Source organism: Schistocerca serialis, chromosome 1 (assembly GCF_023864345.2).
Source record: "Schistocerca serialis cubense isolate TAMUIC-IGC-003099 chromosome 1, iqSchSeri2.2, whole genome shotgun sequence".
Lineage (NCBI taxonomy): Eukaryota > Metazoa > Arthropoda > Insecta > Orthoptera > Acrididae > Schistocerca > Schistocerca serialis.
In genome coordinates this window covers 850,418,799-850,432,950 of record NC_064638.1, presented here as the reverse complement: position 1 = coordinate 850,432,950, position 14,152 = coordinate 850,418,799, and the positions used below count along the sequence as shown (strand labels likewise).

The 14,152-nt window shown below is 44.9% G+C and overlaps 1 long non-coding RNA gene and 2 other non-coding genes across 3 annotated transcripts in view; all 3 read right to left on the bottom strand.

Moving 5' to 3' along the window:
* The window catches only part of LOC126458374 (uncharacterized), a 318,044-nt gene that overhangs the window by 119,207 nt on the left and 184,685 nt on the right, over positions 1-14,152 (bottom strand). The gene's annotated exons all lie outside the window — the stretch shown is intronic.
* Trnav-aac (transfer RNA valine (anticodon AAC)) lies at positions 9,463-9,535 on the bottom strand. Its single transcript has one exon. It is a non-coding gene; the product is annotated as a tRNA-Val (tRNA).
* On the bottom strand, positions 9,694-9,766 carry Trnav-cac (transfer RNA valine (anticodon CAC)). The gene has a single exon. It is a non-coding gene; the product is annotated as a tRNA-Val (tRNA).

Here is a 14,152-nt window from a genome sequence, read left to right as displayed (position 1 = left end):
GTAAGTTTCGTGTGTGTGTGTGTGTGTGTGTGTGTGTGTGTGTGTGTGTGTGTGTGTGTGTGTGCGTGCGTGCGTGCAGTGACAGACGGCCGTGCCAATTCCTTTGAAAATATATTGTTAAATGCATTTTTAGAAAATATATTGTTAAATGCATTTTTATTTTATTTTAAATAACACTCATTTACTTACAAGCTTAGCATTTGTCAACTAATTAAATACGAAAGCTTTTCTTTTGGCTTGCGTGATTTTCAACAGTTATTTCACGCGCAGCTATCATTTGTCTGTAAATTCCGATAGAATCTGCTGATTATAAATTACACATTCTTTTCCGAAAGAGAACAGCGTTAAATTTCATGGACAGCTTATAGATAACAAAAAGACTGACCTTCCAAGCTAACAGTGGGCTGTAGCTGCTTTAAAGTTGCTACTGAAATTGTTTAATAATTTATGTAACAGTAGAACCAAAAACACTATACTTCATGGAAAGAGGCCTCGTTTTCTTTAACGTTGCCGTAAATGATTATTATTTCAAGCCAAAATTTCTTCGATTCATTTGAAGAGGGGGGGTGACGTGTAAGTACCATGACCTTAAATAGCAACGAACTGGTCTTGCAATAACACGCGACCCAATTTAAAGGAATTATCACGAAGACTGATTCTTTATCTAAGTTAGAATTACATTCTAACTCGGATAAAAGCAGTGTAGTACATCGTCAGCGATTTTACAGAACATCTTTCATAAATTATGCGACAACTCATTTTACAGTCTAATACGGGCCCTACGGTTTACGGCTGTAATCAGTCAGTTAAATAAGATACTGACCACTCACTTCATTGCCTGCCTATCCCTTCCCCAGACAAGCAGCTGTCATTCGATGGCTGGACGGAAATTTTGTTCGTCTTGATACATGCACACCAAGGAAAACCTAAACCGAGCTAGGTGAATGTTAGAATGAGCTTACAGCAATGATGCAACTTCTTTCTACGGCCTAGTTCAAATTATTCGATGATCAAATTTCTGATGAGCACGCTTTGAGTTTGTCACTCAAACAACCAAATAAGTACGGAGTAAAGTTCACAAGGCAAATGGTCGTTTTTATGTAATGCAGAACCGTAAACAGAACTCTAAACTGACGAACCAGGTTTATGAGACGTTTCCAAACGCTTCAGTGTTAAGGTCAGGGCTGCAGCCCACCACGGGAGCGAGAGCCTCATGTGTATCTGCCGTATCGCCATTACTTCGAAAGGTCACTCTGGCAATAGAAAGAAGGCTCATGTGCCGCTCCTGCTGTAAGATTTTCCACACATGCCGCCTGCCATTGCTGGGAAACAGTTATGCCTGTAGTATTATTTGACAACTACATGAGACTTCGTCATCAGTTACGCGGTCAATCATTGCATAATATGTATATATTATACTACTGGCCAATAAAATTGCTACACCAATGTCGCCAAACGCGGTTGCGACCATCATGATGCTGTAAACAGAACCTGGATTCATCCGGAAAAAAAATACGTTTTGCCATTCGTGCACCCAGGTTCGTCGTTGAGTACACCATCGCAGGCGCTCCTGTCTTCGATGCAGCGTCAAGGGTAACCGCAGCCATGGTCTCCGAGCTGACAGTCTATGCTGCTGCAAACGACGTCGAACTGTTCGTGCCGATGGTTGTCGTCTTTCAAACGTCCCCATCTGTTGACTCAGGGGTCGAGACGTGGCTGCACGATCCGTTACAGCCATGCGGATAAGATGCCTGTCATCTCGACTGCTAGTGATACGAGGTGGTTGGGATCCAGCACGGCCTTCCGTATTACCCTCCTGAAACCACCGATTCCATATTCTGGTAACAGTCATTGGATCTCGGCCAACGCGAGCAGCAATGTCGCAGTACGATAAATCGCAATCGCAATAGGCTACAATCCGAACTTTATCAAAGTCGGAAACGTGATGGTACGCATTTCTCCTCCTTACACGAGGCATCACAACAACGTTTCACCAGGCAACGCCGGTCAATTGCTGTTTGTGTATGAGAAATCGGTTCGAAACTTTCCTCATGTCAGCACTTGTAGGTGTCGCCACCGGCGCCAACCTTGTGTGAATGCTATGAAAAGCTAATCATTTGCATATCACAGCATCATCTTCCGCCGGCCAGAGTGGCCGTGCGGTTCTAGGCGCTACAGTCTGGAACCGCGAGACCGCTACGGTCGCAGGTTCGAATCCTGCCTCCGGCATGGATGTCTGTGATGTCCTTAGATTAGTTAGGTTTAAGTAGTTCTAAGTTCTAGGGGACTGATGACCTCGGTAGTTAAGTCGTATAGTGCTCAGAACCATTTGAACCATCTTCTTGCTGTCGGTTAAACTTCGCATCTGTAGCACGTCATCTTCGTGGTGTAGCAATTATAATGGGTAGTAGCGTGTGGGAAGTCATCATTCCAGATTTTTTACTTCAGGCAGTCTGCGGAGCATGGAGTGTTGCTGACGGAATTAATTCACTACAGAGTAAGAAGAGGAAGCTAAAGAGACTCCAGGAGACAAAGCGTCCTCCTCAGATTCCAGATATAACACAGCGAGCAACAGTGATGCAGAGCGATCCTCCAAGTCGGTGACATCATCGCCGATGGACTAATTCCCGAGATCGTTCAACACTTTTACCTACATCTAAACCCCGCAAAGCGTTGAGTAATGCATGGCAGAGGTGCGTTCCACTGTTGCAATTCTAAAGGCAAGTACACACCTAGCGACGAAGTCGCGCGGCAACGGATACGGGCAGTCAGGATAAACTGTATCGCGATGGCGGCTATACAAGTGACGCGTCCATGCTATCCGAGTCAGTTCTACTACAGAAATCAGAATGCGATATTCCAAGAAATTATTCTCAGTGCGTTTAATTTTTTCCTAAATAGTCTAATATTATTAAAAATGAGAATAAGAAGACATAAATATGTTACTGGAGAAGTAGTCTATTTTCGGGAGGCATTACTGCTGCTACCCGAAAAATTTAAAAAATGGAATGGGCTTCAGAGATTTATTAAGAATGAGCCGTGCCGATTTCGATACGCTCCTGTAGGTGGCTGCAGTTCAACGTTCCGAAGTATCCACAGTGTTTAAGGAAACCATTCCAGCCTCTTATCAGGCTTATCATCACACTCTGGTTCCTCGTGAGTGGTGAATGTTTCATCAGCCTGATGTATACATTTGCAATTTCCAAACAACCTGTCGCAAGTAGCGACCCACAAACCTGCGAGGCCGTAATTACTTCGCTGAAAGAGTTTGAGAACGTAAGAAATAAAACTATTTTTGCTGATATATTTTAATAATCATTTTTTAAATACAACTTTATCAGCTACATTTATGTTTATCACTTAAATTTGTCCAACACTTGCACAGTTTGGTTATGAGTGGTCCCTCAGCTTTCGACTAGAGTTTCACACTGTTGCGACCTAGAAACAAGTGTCAAAAACAGGACGAGTCGAGTTAGCGCTATTTGCGCTGATGTTGATCAACAGACAGCAGGCATTATTACCTAAAATTGTGTGATACTCTGCACATCTGAATTCGTTATCCTTCAATAACATCCTATTTCTAAATTTAGACGAACTTAAATTTTCTAGCTGTGTTTTTGAAATTTCGATGCGGATTTTCGTAGTCATGGCTGTCAATGACAAGGAAGGGCCCGAAAATCTTCAATTATTTGAAATGTTGTCTTCATAGCAGGCAAGTATTAGGTTGGTGCATCAGTTGGTAGGTTTTCTGTTTTGCATGTTGGTATTCCGGTTGCTATGGGTTTACTCACCGACTGTCGTTTTATATTTGTAGTCCTCTGTTGCCATTTGAGTTTACATACCGTCATTATGTTCTTTGGAGGTAATGAGTGGAACTGTGGACGGTAGAAAATGAGAGAGCCAAGTGCACAAATCGGAACATTTCTTTCGTTTGAATCCAATAGAGGACTGACAGCAGCAGAAGCAGCCGGACACATTTCCGCCGTGTGTGCGGATAATGCCGTTGGACACAACACTACAAGGAAATGGTATCCTCGTTTTAAGGAGAATCGTTTTGACATTGACTTTCCACGTCCAGGAATACCTTCGGGCTTTGATGAAGACCGATTAAACGCATCAAACCATTAGAGTACACGTCACGTAACTATAAAGTATTTCTGGAAGAGTGTTTTTTGCAACTAAAGCGTTGCATTCTTTCTCTGGCTACCTGCCTTTGTCGAACCGCTGATCAAATGTTGTTCATCGTGGAAACTCTTAAAGTTATTATTACTATAATCACTATGATCCATGCCTGTGTACTCGAGAATGGGGAAATCTGATGAACTGTGATCATTCCCTCACCGTGCGACATTTGCATGTCACGGGAAAGGTTCAAAAATCGAGTCTATAGGCACCGAATGCTCTGAGCTAAAATCACAATAATCGGCGGGTGGTCAGTGCACCTCTGCTTGCTTGTCACCAATTGCTTCATGAACAACACTCAGCATTCCTATTTTGTATAGCTACTGGCGGCGAGCAATGGTGTCGTTGTGCTAACAAAGAAAAGAATGGAATGGTTGAACCTTAAAAAATGCTCAAACTCCCAGTACAACGACCAGTGCGCGTCCACAAAGTATTGTATTAGGCGTTTAGTGGAATAGCTACGGTGTGGTGTACCACGAATTGCTTCCCCGGCTGCTGACATTTATTGTCAACAACTGAGGTCTTGAAGACGCAATCCAAGAACAACGACCGGGACGCCTACGTGAAGTGGCGCTACTACACTATAAGCTCTGCCCGCGTTCTGCAGATTGACAAAAAGACATTACAGAGGAGTTGGGTTGTCATTCCGTACCATCTCTTCCTCTGAGATTTTCACCTTTTCCTTTCTCTATCGAACAGCCTTCAAGGAACTTCCGTTCCAGAAGAAAATGCGTTCCGAACATGGCGCGACGAGTTCTTCGCCTCAAAACCACGTGAACAGATGTGAAATCGAAAAAAGTAACGCCAGCGTCGGCAGACTGTTGTAAATAGTGAAGGAGAATATATTTCTGGCGACCAAAGTCTCTTACGTGGCAAAAGAGCGAGTTTAACAACATTCTGCACATACCGAGTGCTCCAGAATCATCATAGGGGAACGAGAGTAGTTGTTCATCGCACCTCAAACCATAAGGCCTGGGGTGGGATCCTCTGTGACCTGGATGAATGCTGTCTACGAGACGTCTCTCACGAGGTCTACGTGGTAAGCGCAGGAAGTATCTGCTTTCATCGCTGAACACCACGGCGCTCCAGTTCATCTCCCATTTCCGATTTGATCCTAGGTGGCATCACTCGAGCCGTACTCGTCGATGCTATGGCATGAGTGGAACGGGGCTATAGCTGTGCGTGCCCCCTAGTCCCGCTGCTAATAACCGGTTCGCAACAGTCTGGGCTCACAAGCCCTCTTATCTGTGTTGTAGCTGTACAATCTGCCACTGCCCCTATAATAAGACGATCCTAGCGAGTGTGTGTGCTGCGTGGTCATCCAGAACCTCGCCTGCTGTTGCATAATGTTCATGTGACCAACGGTACCAGTATTGATGCAGAACCGACGCAGTACGTCAAGTCGTACGGCAACTCTGCGAAAGGACCATTATTGCGCACGGAAGGACGTAATTCGACCACTTTCAAACCCGCTCAGTTCGCAGTAGGAAGCACGAATGCGCCTCCCTGGCATGGTTGCCTACTTGCTCCACACGTTCGCACCACACTGAGGCGTCTGGCTGTGAGGATTTCCTATTAAAGTGTAAACACAGACAGCGCTCTCGTAGCTATGACACTACGGTATCTGTCGGCGGACGACGTTGGAACTATTATCAGTATTTTACTGTCCCCCAGGTGGCATCGTCTTTCCAGATGTACTCATTTTTTTCCGGAAGTATATTAACTGAATGTTTCGGCTGTCTGTATTTCTTTTTACTAACTGCGTTGACTTACAACAACCTTACTTAATTTCACATTCCTTGCTTTAAATGTGTATCGCGATTGAAGATGATCTCTATAGTACGCATTCGCGATACAGTGTTACTTCCGTTTGAAATTTACCCCACAGCAGCCGATCGGCAAGAGGCACATACGGGCATGAGTTGTCAGCAATGGAAGGTAAACGTAACCACTCCCCCCCCCCCCCAACCCCTCGTGTCGTCATCTGGCCCCGCAGTAGCGGCGTAACTTATCCCGCTGCCCCTGCGTGTCCAAGTTCACGTAGCTCACGGCCGAATTCAGCAACGTAAATTACAATTAAGATCTTACAATATTACACTGCTGCGAGCAGGAAAACTACACTCTGAAGAAGCTCTTAACATTAGCTTACTTTTTCTATTCGGGTATTCGGCTATTAGTTGTTAGAAGCATTGTTGGTGTTGTTGTGGTCTTCAGTCCAGAGACTGGTTTGATGCAGCTCTCCATGCTACTCTATCCTGTGCAAGCTGCTTTATCTCCCAGTACCTACTGCAACCTACATCCTTCTGAATCTGCTTAGAGTATTCATCTCTTGGTCTCCCTCGACGATTTTTATCCTCCACGCTGCCCTCCAATACTAAATTTGTGATCCCTTGATGCCTCAGAACATGTCCTACCAACCGATCCCTTCTTCTAGTCAAGTTGTGCCACAAACTCCTCTTCTCCCCAATCCTATTCAGTACCTCCTCATTAGTTATGTGATCGACCCATATAATCTTCAACATTCTTCTGTAGCACCACATTTCGAAAGCTTCTATTCTCTTCTTGTCCAAACTATTTATCGTCCATGTTTCACTTCCATACATGGCTACACTCCATACAAATACTTTCAGAAACGAGTTCCTGACATACTATACTGGACGTTAACAAATTTCTCTTCTTCAGAAACGCTTTCCTTACCATTGCCAGTCTACATTTTATATCCTCTCTACTTCGACCATCATCAGTTATTTTGCTCCCCAAATAACAAAACTCCTTCACTACTTTAAGGGCCTCATTTCCTAATCTAATTCCCTCAGCATCACCCGATTTAATCTGACTACATTCCATTATCCTCGTTTTGCTTTTGTTGATGTTCATCTTATACCTTCCTTTCATGACACTGTCCATTCCGTTCAACTGCTCTTCCAAGTCCTTTGCTGTCTCTGACAGAATTACAATGCCATTGGCGAACCTCAAATTTTTTTGTTTCTTCTCCGTGGATTTTAATACCTACTCCGAATTTTTTTTTTTTTGTTTCGTTCACTGCTTGGTTAGATCGATGGTGTTATAAAATACGGTCGAGAACCGCGGGCCCACGAATGCCTGGTTCGGACCGCAGTTTGACGACCACTGATCTAGACCATGCTTTCAACGGCCATAACCGTATGTGTTTGAAACAGTTTTATTCCTACCTACGCGACAAGAATTGTGTGGAAGTGCTGCTGCGTATTTATACACACAACTATTCTCCTTTTCTTCTGATTCTGCGTTTCCTGCGTCTGACACAGCGGCTTCAGGGATCAGAACTACAGAGAACGCAAGCTGCTTGCCTGCAGCGGTAAGCGATTGTGGCTGAGACTGCAAAGTGTGGGGATGGTAGGAGAGGAGAAAGAGGGGATGGTAGGAGAGGAGAAAGAGAGGAGGGAGGAGAGGAGAGGAGAGGAGAGCGATTCGTGGGCAGGCGAGACGAGTCAGCGTGTTCACCTGCAGCGGAACGTGGCAACGCCGCCGGCAACCAACCTGCAGCAGCACAGCAAAGCACGGGCTTCTGGTTGCAACGGCGCGTGTTTTTCACCACGTGTGTGCGGGCGCCGGCGCCCGTCCGCCGCGCCGTGGCGGCAGCCGAGGTGTGGGGGAGGGGGGGGGGGGGGGCGCGAGCAGCTCTCGCAGGCGCCCTTCTCGTCCTTTCATTGTTTCGTCACAGTCCCTGTTACTAACGAATGATGATATTTTTCACGAAGAAATACTTCCGATAGCTGGTAGTGCGTGCTTAAAAAGCAAGTTATTAAGACTATCAACGATTTTAAAAAATTCTATCCTATCTGCCTTCGGTTCATCGTCATCAGCCAATTCAATCATTAAATGATGTGGCCTCATCGAGTCGTGGATTCAGGTAGGCTTTCAGCAGTCTTCTCCAAGTGGGACAGTCTTGGGCAGTTCTCTGCCAGGTGTTACCAGCGATCTTCTTGATGTCTTTGACCCATCTGTCTGGTGGTCTTCCTCTAGGCCTCCGGTGCTCTCTCTGACTCCACTCCAGCACTAGCTTCGTCCATCTGTTGTCTTTTCTTCTTGCGACGTGGCCAGCCCACTGTCATTTCATTTCAAGGAACCTACTCTCTCTAAGATGTCATTAACCTTCGTCACAGACCGGATGTCATCTGCCCTTTTCCTATCCTTTCTTGTATAGCCCAGCATTGATCTCTCCATAGCTCTCTGTGCTGTCCTAAGTTTCCCTTTTATAAATGAGTTCAGTGTCCATGTCTCGCAGCCATGCGTCATCACAGGAAGAATGCATTGATCAAATACTGCTTTCTTCAGATTTAATGGCATTTTTGATCTGAATATTTTGAATTCTTCCCAAATGCTTGCCAGCCAAGCTTGATGTGTCCATAAATTTCTGGCCTTATGTCTCCCTTCATATTTATAATCTGGGCAAGGTAGACATATTCAATGACCTCTTCTAGTAGACTGTCCTTGACTTTCACATCTCCATCTGGGACCCATTTGTTGGACATTACTTTTGTTTTGGACAGGTTCGTGGTCAAGCCAACCAGCTGACATTCCGATGCAATATCTGTAGCTAAGCTTTGGAGCTCTGCGAAGTCTTTGGCCAGTAAGGCAATATCATCAGCAAATCTCAAGTTGGTAAGCCTTCTTCCATTAATTCTAATTCCCTTACCTTCCCAGCTCAGCTTTGAGATAGCCATTTCCAATACAGCAAAAGAGAATTATCAGATATATGTGCAAACCGACGGCAGTGATATGTACAAACCGACGGACAGAGAGAAAGGGTGAGAAAGCGTTTCAATAAATTAAGATTTAATTGAAATTCAAAAAACGTCACGTTGTCGCTCCAGTTATTAAAAAAATTGATAATGACAGAAGTGCGAAAAATTCGTACTTAAGTAAATAAATACACAAAATTTCATAATATTTCTTTTTTAGGAACATTTTTACTTACCTCTCGATGAAATAAGACACGTAATTATCTCTAAAAATCTTCATGTATAATCGAAAGGGCTGAACAAGTAAAAAAATTCACTATCTGGAGACTGTGTGGTTACATTCATATGAGACGTAATCGTCAGAGACTTATCAATTGATTGTTTCGCTATGGACTGAAACGGACGAGCCCTAGCGTTTTGTGCAAACTGATGGCACGTCAGTAGCTGAGTCAGCGCAAAAAGCTCGCCGTCAGTATCAAAGAATTTCATATTTGATGAAGGTGATTACGAAGGTTTCGGGTACAGATGGTAGCAGATGCATGTTGGTATGAAAAAGTGTTTCCGCCCAGAATCGAACCGGGGACCTTCTGCGTGTTAGGCAGACGTGATAACCGCTACACCGCGGAAACTGCTTCTGTGCGTATTACTTCACAGACAACTTGTCATGAGGTTGCCATCGTAACTTAAAAATTCAATAAATGCGATACTTGCATAACGAAGGTGCATGCTGCAGATCCACACATGACGTGGCTCACTGGAGTAGAATACGACATAGGCAGGAAAATACTGTTTCCGCACGGGATCGAACCGTGGACCTTCTGCGTGTGAAGCAGACGTGAAAACCGCTACACTACTGAAACGACGGACGGGGTGAGTCCATCCTTGTTCACTCGAAATTGCCTCAACCTTTCTCTCGTCCGCGCTTGCACACACGATAGTTCTTTTGACAGCCTGAAACCCATCACAGCCGAGGGTTCAAGAAGTCTTCGGTGTGCTCCAGAGAGTGTCTTCCGTAGCACCCCGAACGAGATAGCGGCGTTTCGCGCAGTCGTTATTGCAAGTCATATCAGAAAAAGCAATAACTTTCTTAGCAGCAGGACTCCTGCACCTGCTCCCCTACACTCTATGCTGAGTATGGGTCAATTTTTTATACTGTACCTAGAGAGTGAGTGGAAAACATTCATATAGCTGACGTGGCCGATGAGACTGTTTCACTTGCTTGTTTCATTTCGCTAAAAAGGTTGTTAAAACGAATCGGTTGACCCATCACTATCTCTAGCTACATGCGTATAGCAACTGACACTCTTAGTGTACTGCACCTCTAACGCTTCCGAAATGTACTGCGTCCTTGCCCCCCCCCCCCCCCCCCCTTCGTAAAAGTTGTACGTATAACTCAATGAAGCGAGTTGTAGGCATGGTCTGAACTATAAATAACTTCACTATTACCTCGATACAACCAAGAGTCATTTCAAAATATTGTGCGTGGGTACCTCACGGCGGACACAAAGTCGCGCGAAATTCATCAGTGACGAGTGAGTGTGCTTACAAAATGTTAAAATACAAGGGGCCGATTGTGTGAAAAATACGTAAGGAGTGACACGACATGGATTCGAGGCATCTGCCCCAAATAAGCAGCAGTACCGTGCTGAAATTAAATATTCCATTCTTGATATGCATAATGTAATTTTAGCCAGAAATGTCTCAATTCAATATTAAGTATAATGCCAGGAGGTACTAAATTTCAAAATCCCACAACTTATCACTCACCACGTTCTCGTGGTAAACAAAGAAACTAATGCAAAACCATCCGTATATAAGATGCAATTTTGAAATACGCTAGATATGACGAGTGAACACATGTGATCAATTGAACATGACTTCATAGGAGGATACACTTTAATGCCCAATCGACGAAGATATCATTAGAGGAGGAACACAAGCTCGAACTGGGGTAAAGTCGGAAAGAAAATCGATCTTTTGTTTTCTAATGTATCACTAGCCCTTAGGGACTCACGGAAATTTTCGGAATCCTAAACTTGGATTTCGCACGAGGATATGAACCACTAATTTCCAGAATTGAACATTCAATTTTCCTTATCATATAATAATAATAATAATAATAATAATAATAATAACTTTAAGGGTTTCCACGATGAACAAAATTTGATCAGCGGTTCGACAAAGGCAGGTAGCCAGAGAAAGAATGCAACGCTTTAGTTGCAAAAAACACTCTTCCAGAAATACTTTATAGTTACGTGACGTGTACTCTAATGGTTTCAACAACAACAACAATAATAATAATAATAATAATAATAATAGTAAAGCAAAATTGAACACAGAGTAGCTGGTAGACACTCAACCGCGACGTTTATGTAAGCAGCGCTCCTCAAGAACATACACTCCTGGAAATTGAAATAAGAACACCGTGAATTCATTGTCCCAGGAAGGGGAAACTTTACTGACACATTCCTGGGGTCAGATACATCACATGATCACACTGACAGAACCACAGGCACATAGACACAGGCAACAGAGCATGCACAATGTCGGCACTAGTACAGTGTATATCCACCTTTCGCAGCAATGCAGGCTGCTATTCTCCCATGGAGACGATCGTAGAGATGCTGGATGTAGTCCTGTGGAACGGCTTGCCATGCCATTTCCACCTGGCGCCTCAGTTGGACCAGCGTTCGTGCTGGACGTGCAGACCGCGTGAGACGACGCTTCATCCAGTCCCAAACATGCTCAATGGGGGACAGATCCGGAGATCTTGCTGGCCAGGGTAGTTGACTTACACCTTCTAGAGCACGTTGGGTGGCACGGGATACATGCGGACGTGCATTGTCCTGTTGGAACAGCAAGTTCCCTTGCCGGTCTAGGAATGGTAGAACGATGGGTTCGATGACGGTTTGGATGTACCGTGCACTATTCAGTGTCCCCTCGACGATCACCAGTGGTGTACGGCCAGTGTAGGAGATCGCTCCCCACACCTTGATGCCGGGTGTTGGCCCTGTGTGCCTCGGTCGTATGCAGTCCAGATTGTGGCGCTCACCTGCACGGCGCCAAACACGCATACGACCATCATTGGCACCAAGGCAGAAGCGACTCTCATCGCTGAAGACGACACGTCTCCATTCGTCCCTCCATTCACGTCTGTCGCGACACCATTGGAGGCGGGCTGCACGATGTTGGGGCGTGAGCGGAAGACGGCCTAACGGTGTGCGGGACCGTAGCCCAGCTTCATGGAGACGGTTGCGAATGGTCCTCGCCGATACCACAGGAGCAACAGTGTCCCTAATTTGCTGGGAAGTGGCGGTGCGGTCCCCTACGGCACTGCGTAGGATCCTACGGTCTTGGCGTGCATCCGTGCGTCGCTGCGGTCCGGTCCCAGGTCGACGGGCACGTGCACCTTCCGCCGACCACTGGCGACAACATCGATGTACTGTGGAGACCTCACGCCCCACGTGTTGAGCAATTCGGCGGTACGTCCACCCGGCCTCCCGCATGCCCACTATACGCCCTCGCTCAAAGTCCGTCAACTGCACATACGGTTCACGTCCACGCTGTCGCGGCATGCTACCAGTGTTAAAGACTGCGATGGAGCTCCGTATGCCACGGCAAACTGGCTGACACTGACGGCGGCGGTGCACAAATGCTGCGCAGCTAGCGCCATTCGACGGCCAACACCGCGGTTCCTGGTGTGTCCGCTGTGCCGTGCGTGTGATCATTGCTTGTACAGCCCTCTCGCAGTGTTCGGAGCAAGTATGGTGGGTCTGACACACCGGTCTCAATGTGTTCTTTTTTCCATTTCCAGGAGTGTAAAACTAAATAAAAAAAAGAATATTACAACTCCGTCACGAAATAAAATTGTCTATTTCTATTAGAAACAGTAAATTTGAACATGATTGCAGGGAAAAGCATGGCGTGAAGTTAACGAAAAATACACAGAATATACGTTCATCCACACGTGACGTAAGACACACACTTGACTCTTCGCAACAGGTCGGAAGAAGTCAACAACAAACCACCCCCACTAAGACCTTGCCATGAATACCGGGTCACGATTCCTGCATCTACTCCCCTACGCTCTATGCTGAGTATGGGTAATTTTTTTTATGCTTACCCAAAATCTCAGTTATTTTACCTTTAGCTAAATATGCAACGTAAACATCCGCAGAATACAGACATTCACAGTGGCATTAATAATTTCTACTGCCTTATCAATAAAATGAAGCTACACGAAAAACAAATGATTTTATGAAAGCAGGAACAAGGCGAAACAGGAGACCATGACTACTTGAACTGATGCTTGCGCACGAAGTCCGATTATAAAATCACGCAACAGTTAACAGATTTTATGTGACAGTTCGACAACCGGGTTGCAACACTTCTGAATCACTTCAGAAAGCATGTAGTGCCGCTTCAAATAATCTACAATGTCGCGTAAGGTTTCTCCTCCCCCTCCAACAGCTCTGCATCTACAAGAAAAATTTCCTCGAACTGGCACTTTTCCAGTGCGGAATACGTAGTTTTCACCTGTCAAAGTAAAGAAACTCTGAATCCCTCAACATTCTAAGTTGGCTCACTAATTAGACGGGCATTATAAGGACACATACATGCTCATTCCTACGTTTTCTATACTGTCTGCCACAGTAGTTGCCGTGATTCCAGGGGCATCGTTAACGCTTTTCTCACTGAAGTACGCTTTTCTCACTGAAGTACATCTGTATGGGACAACACCTTCAGCATTTTTGCCTTGATAGCTTTTGCTCCGACAACTGAGAAGCACCCACTGTTGCAGCACTGGGCGTGGCTATAAAGGTCTTCAAGTCGTTTTGTTGAACGGATCCCTTTCTCCAAAGGTCGTCGTCCCACGTTAGGAGTAACTTTGTCATAAAAGAAACACAGCCAGACGTACAGTGTACTGTATTTGGAATTTACCTTTTTCCAAAAAGGCTCTACTTTTACAGTTTTAAATGTAATTATGAATAAGTTCTTACAAGAACATTTTCTCTATCAGGTAAAGTGGCAATTCAAAACAAAGTACTTATGAAATAATTCGTCACGGAAGGTATATCGGACGTTAAATCAGTTTCTCGGGCATCTCACGCCTTTAACCAAGAACTCAATTCTTGCACCGATGTCGTTAAATAGTTTACCATCTTAGAGAAAATGACAAATCTGAAAGTAACATTACTCAAGCTATAATTAACGATGTCTCATAACGAAAAACAGGGTCGGGTGGG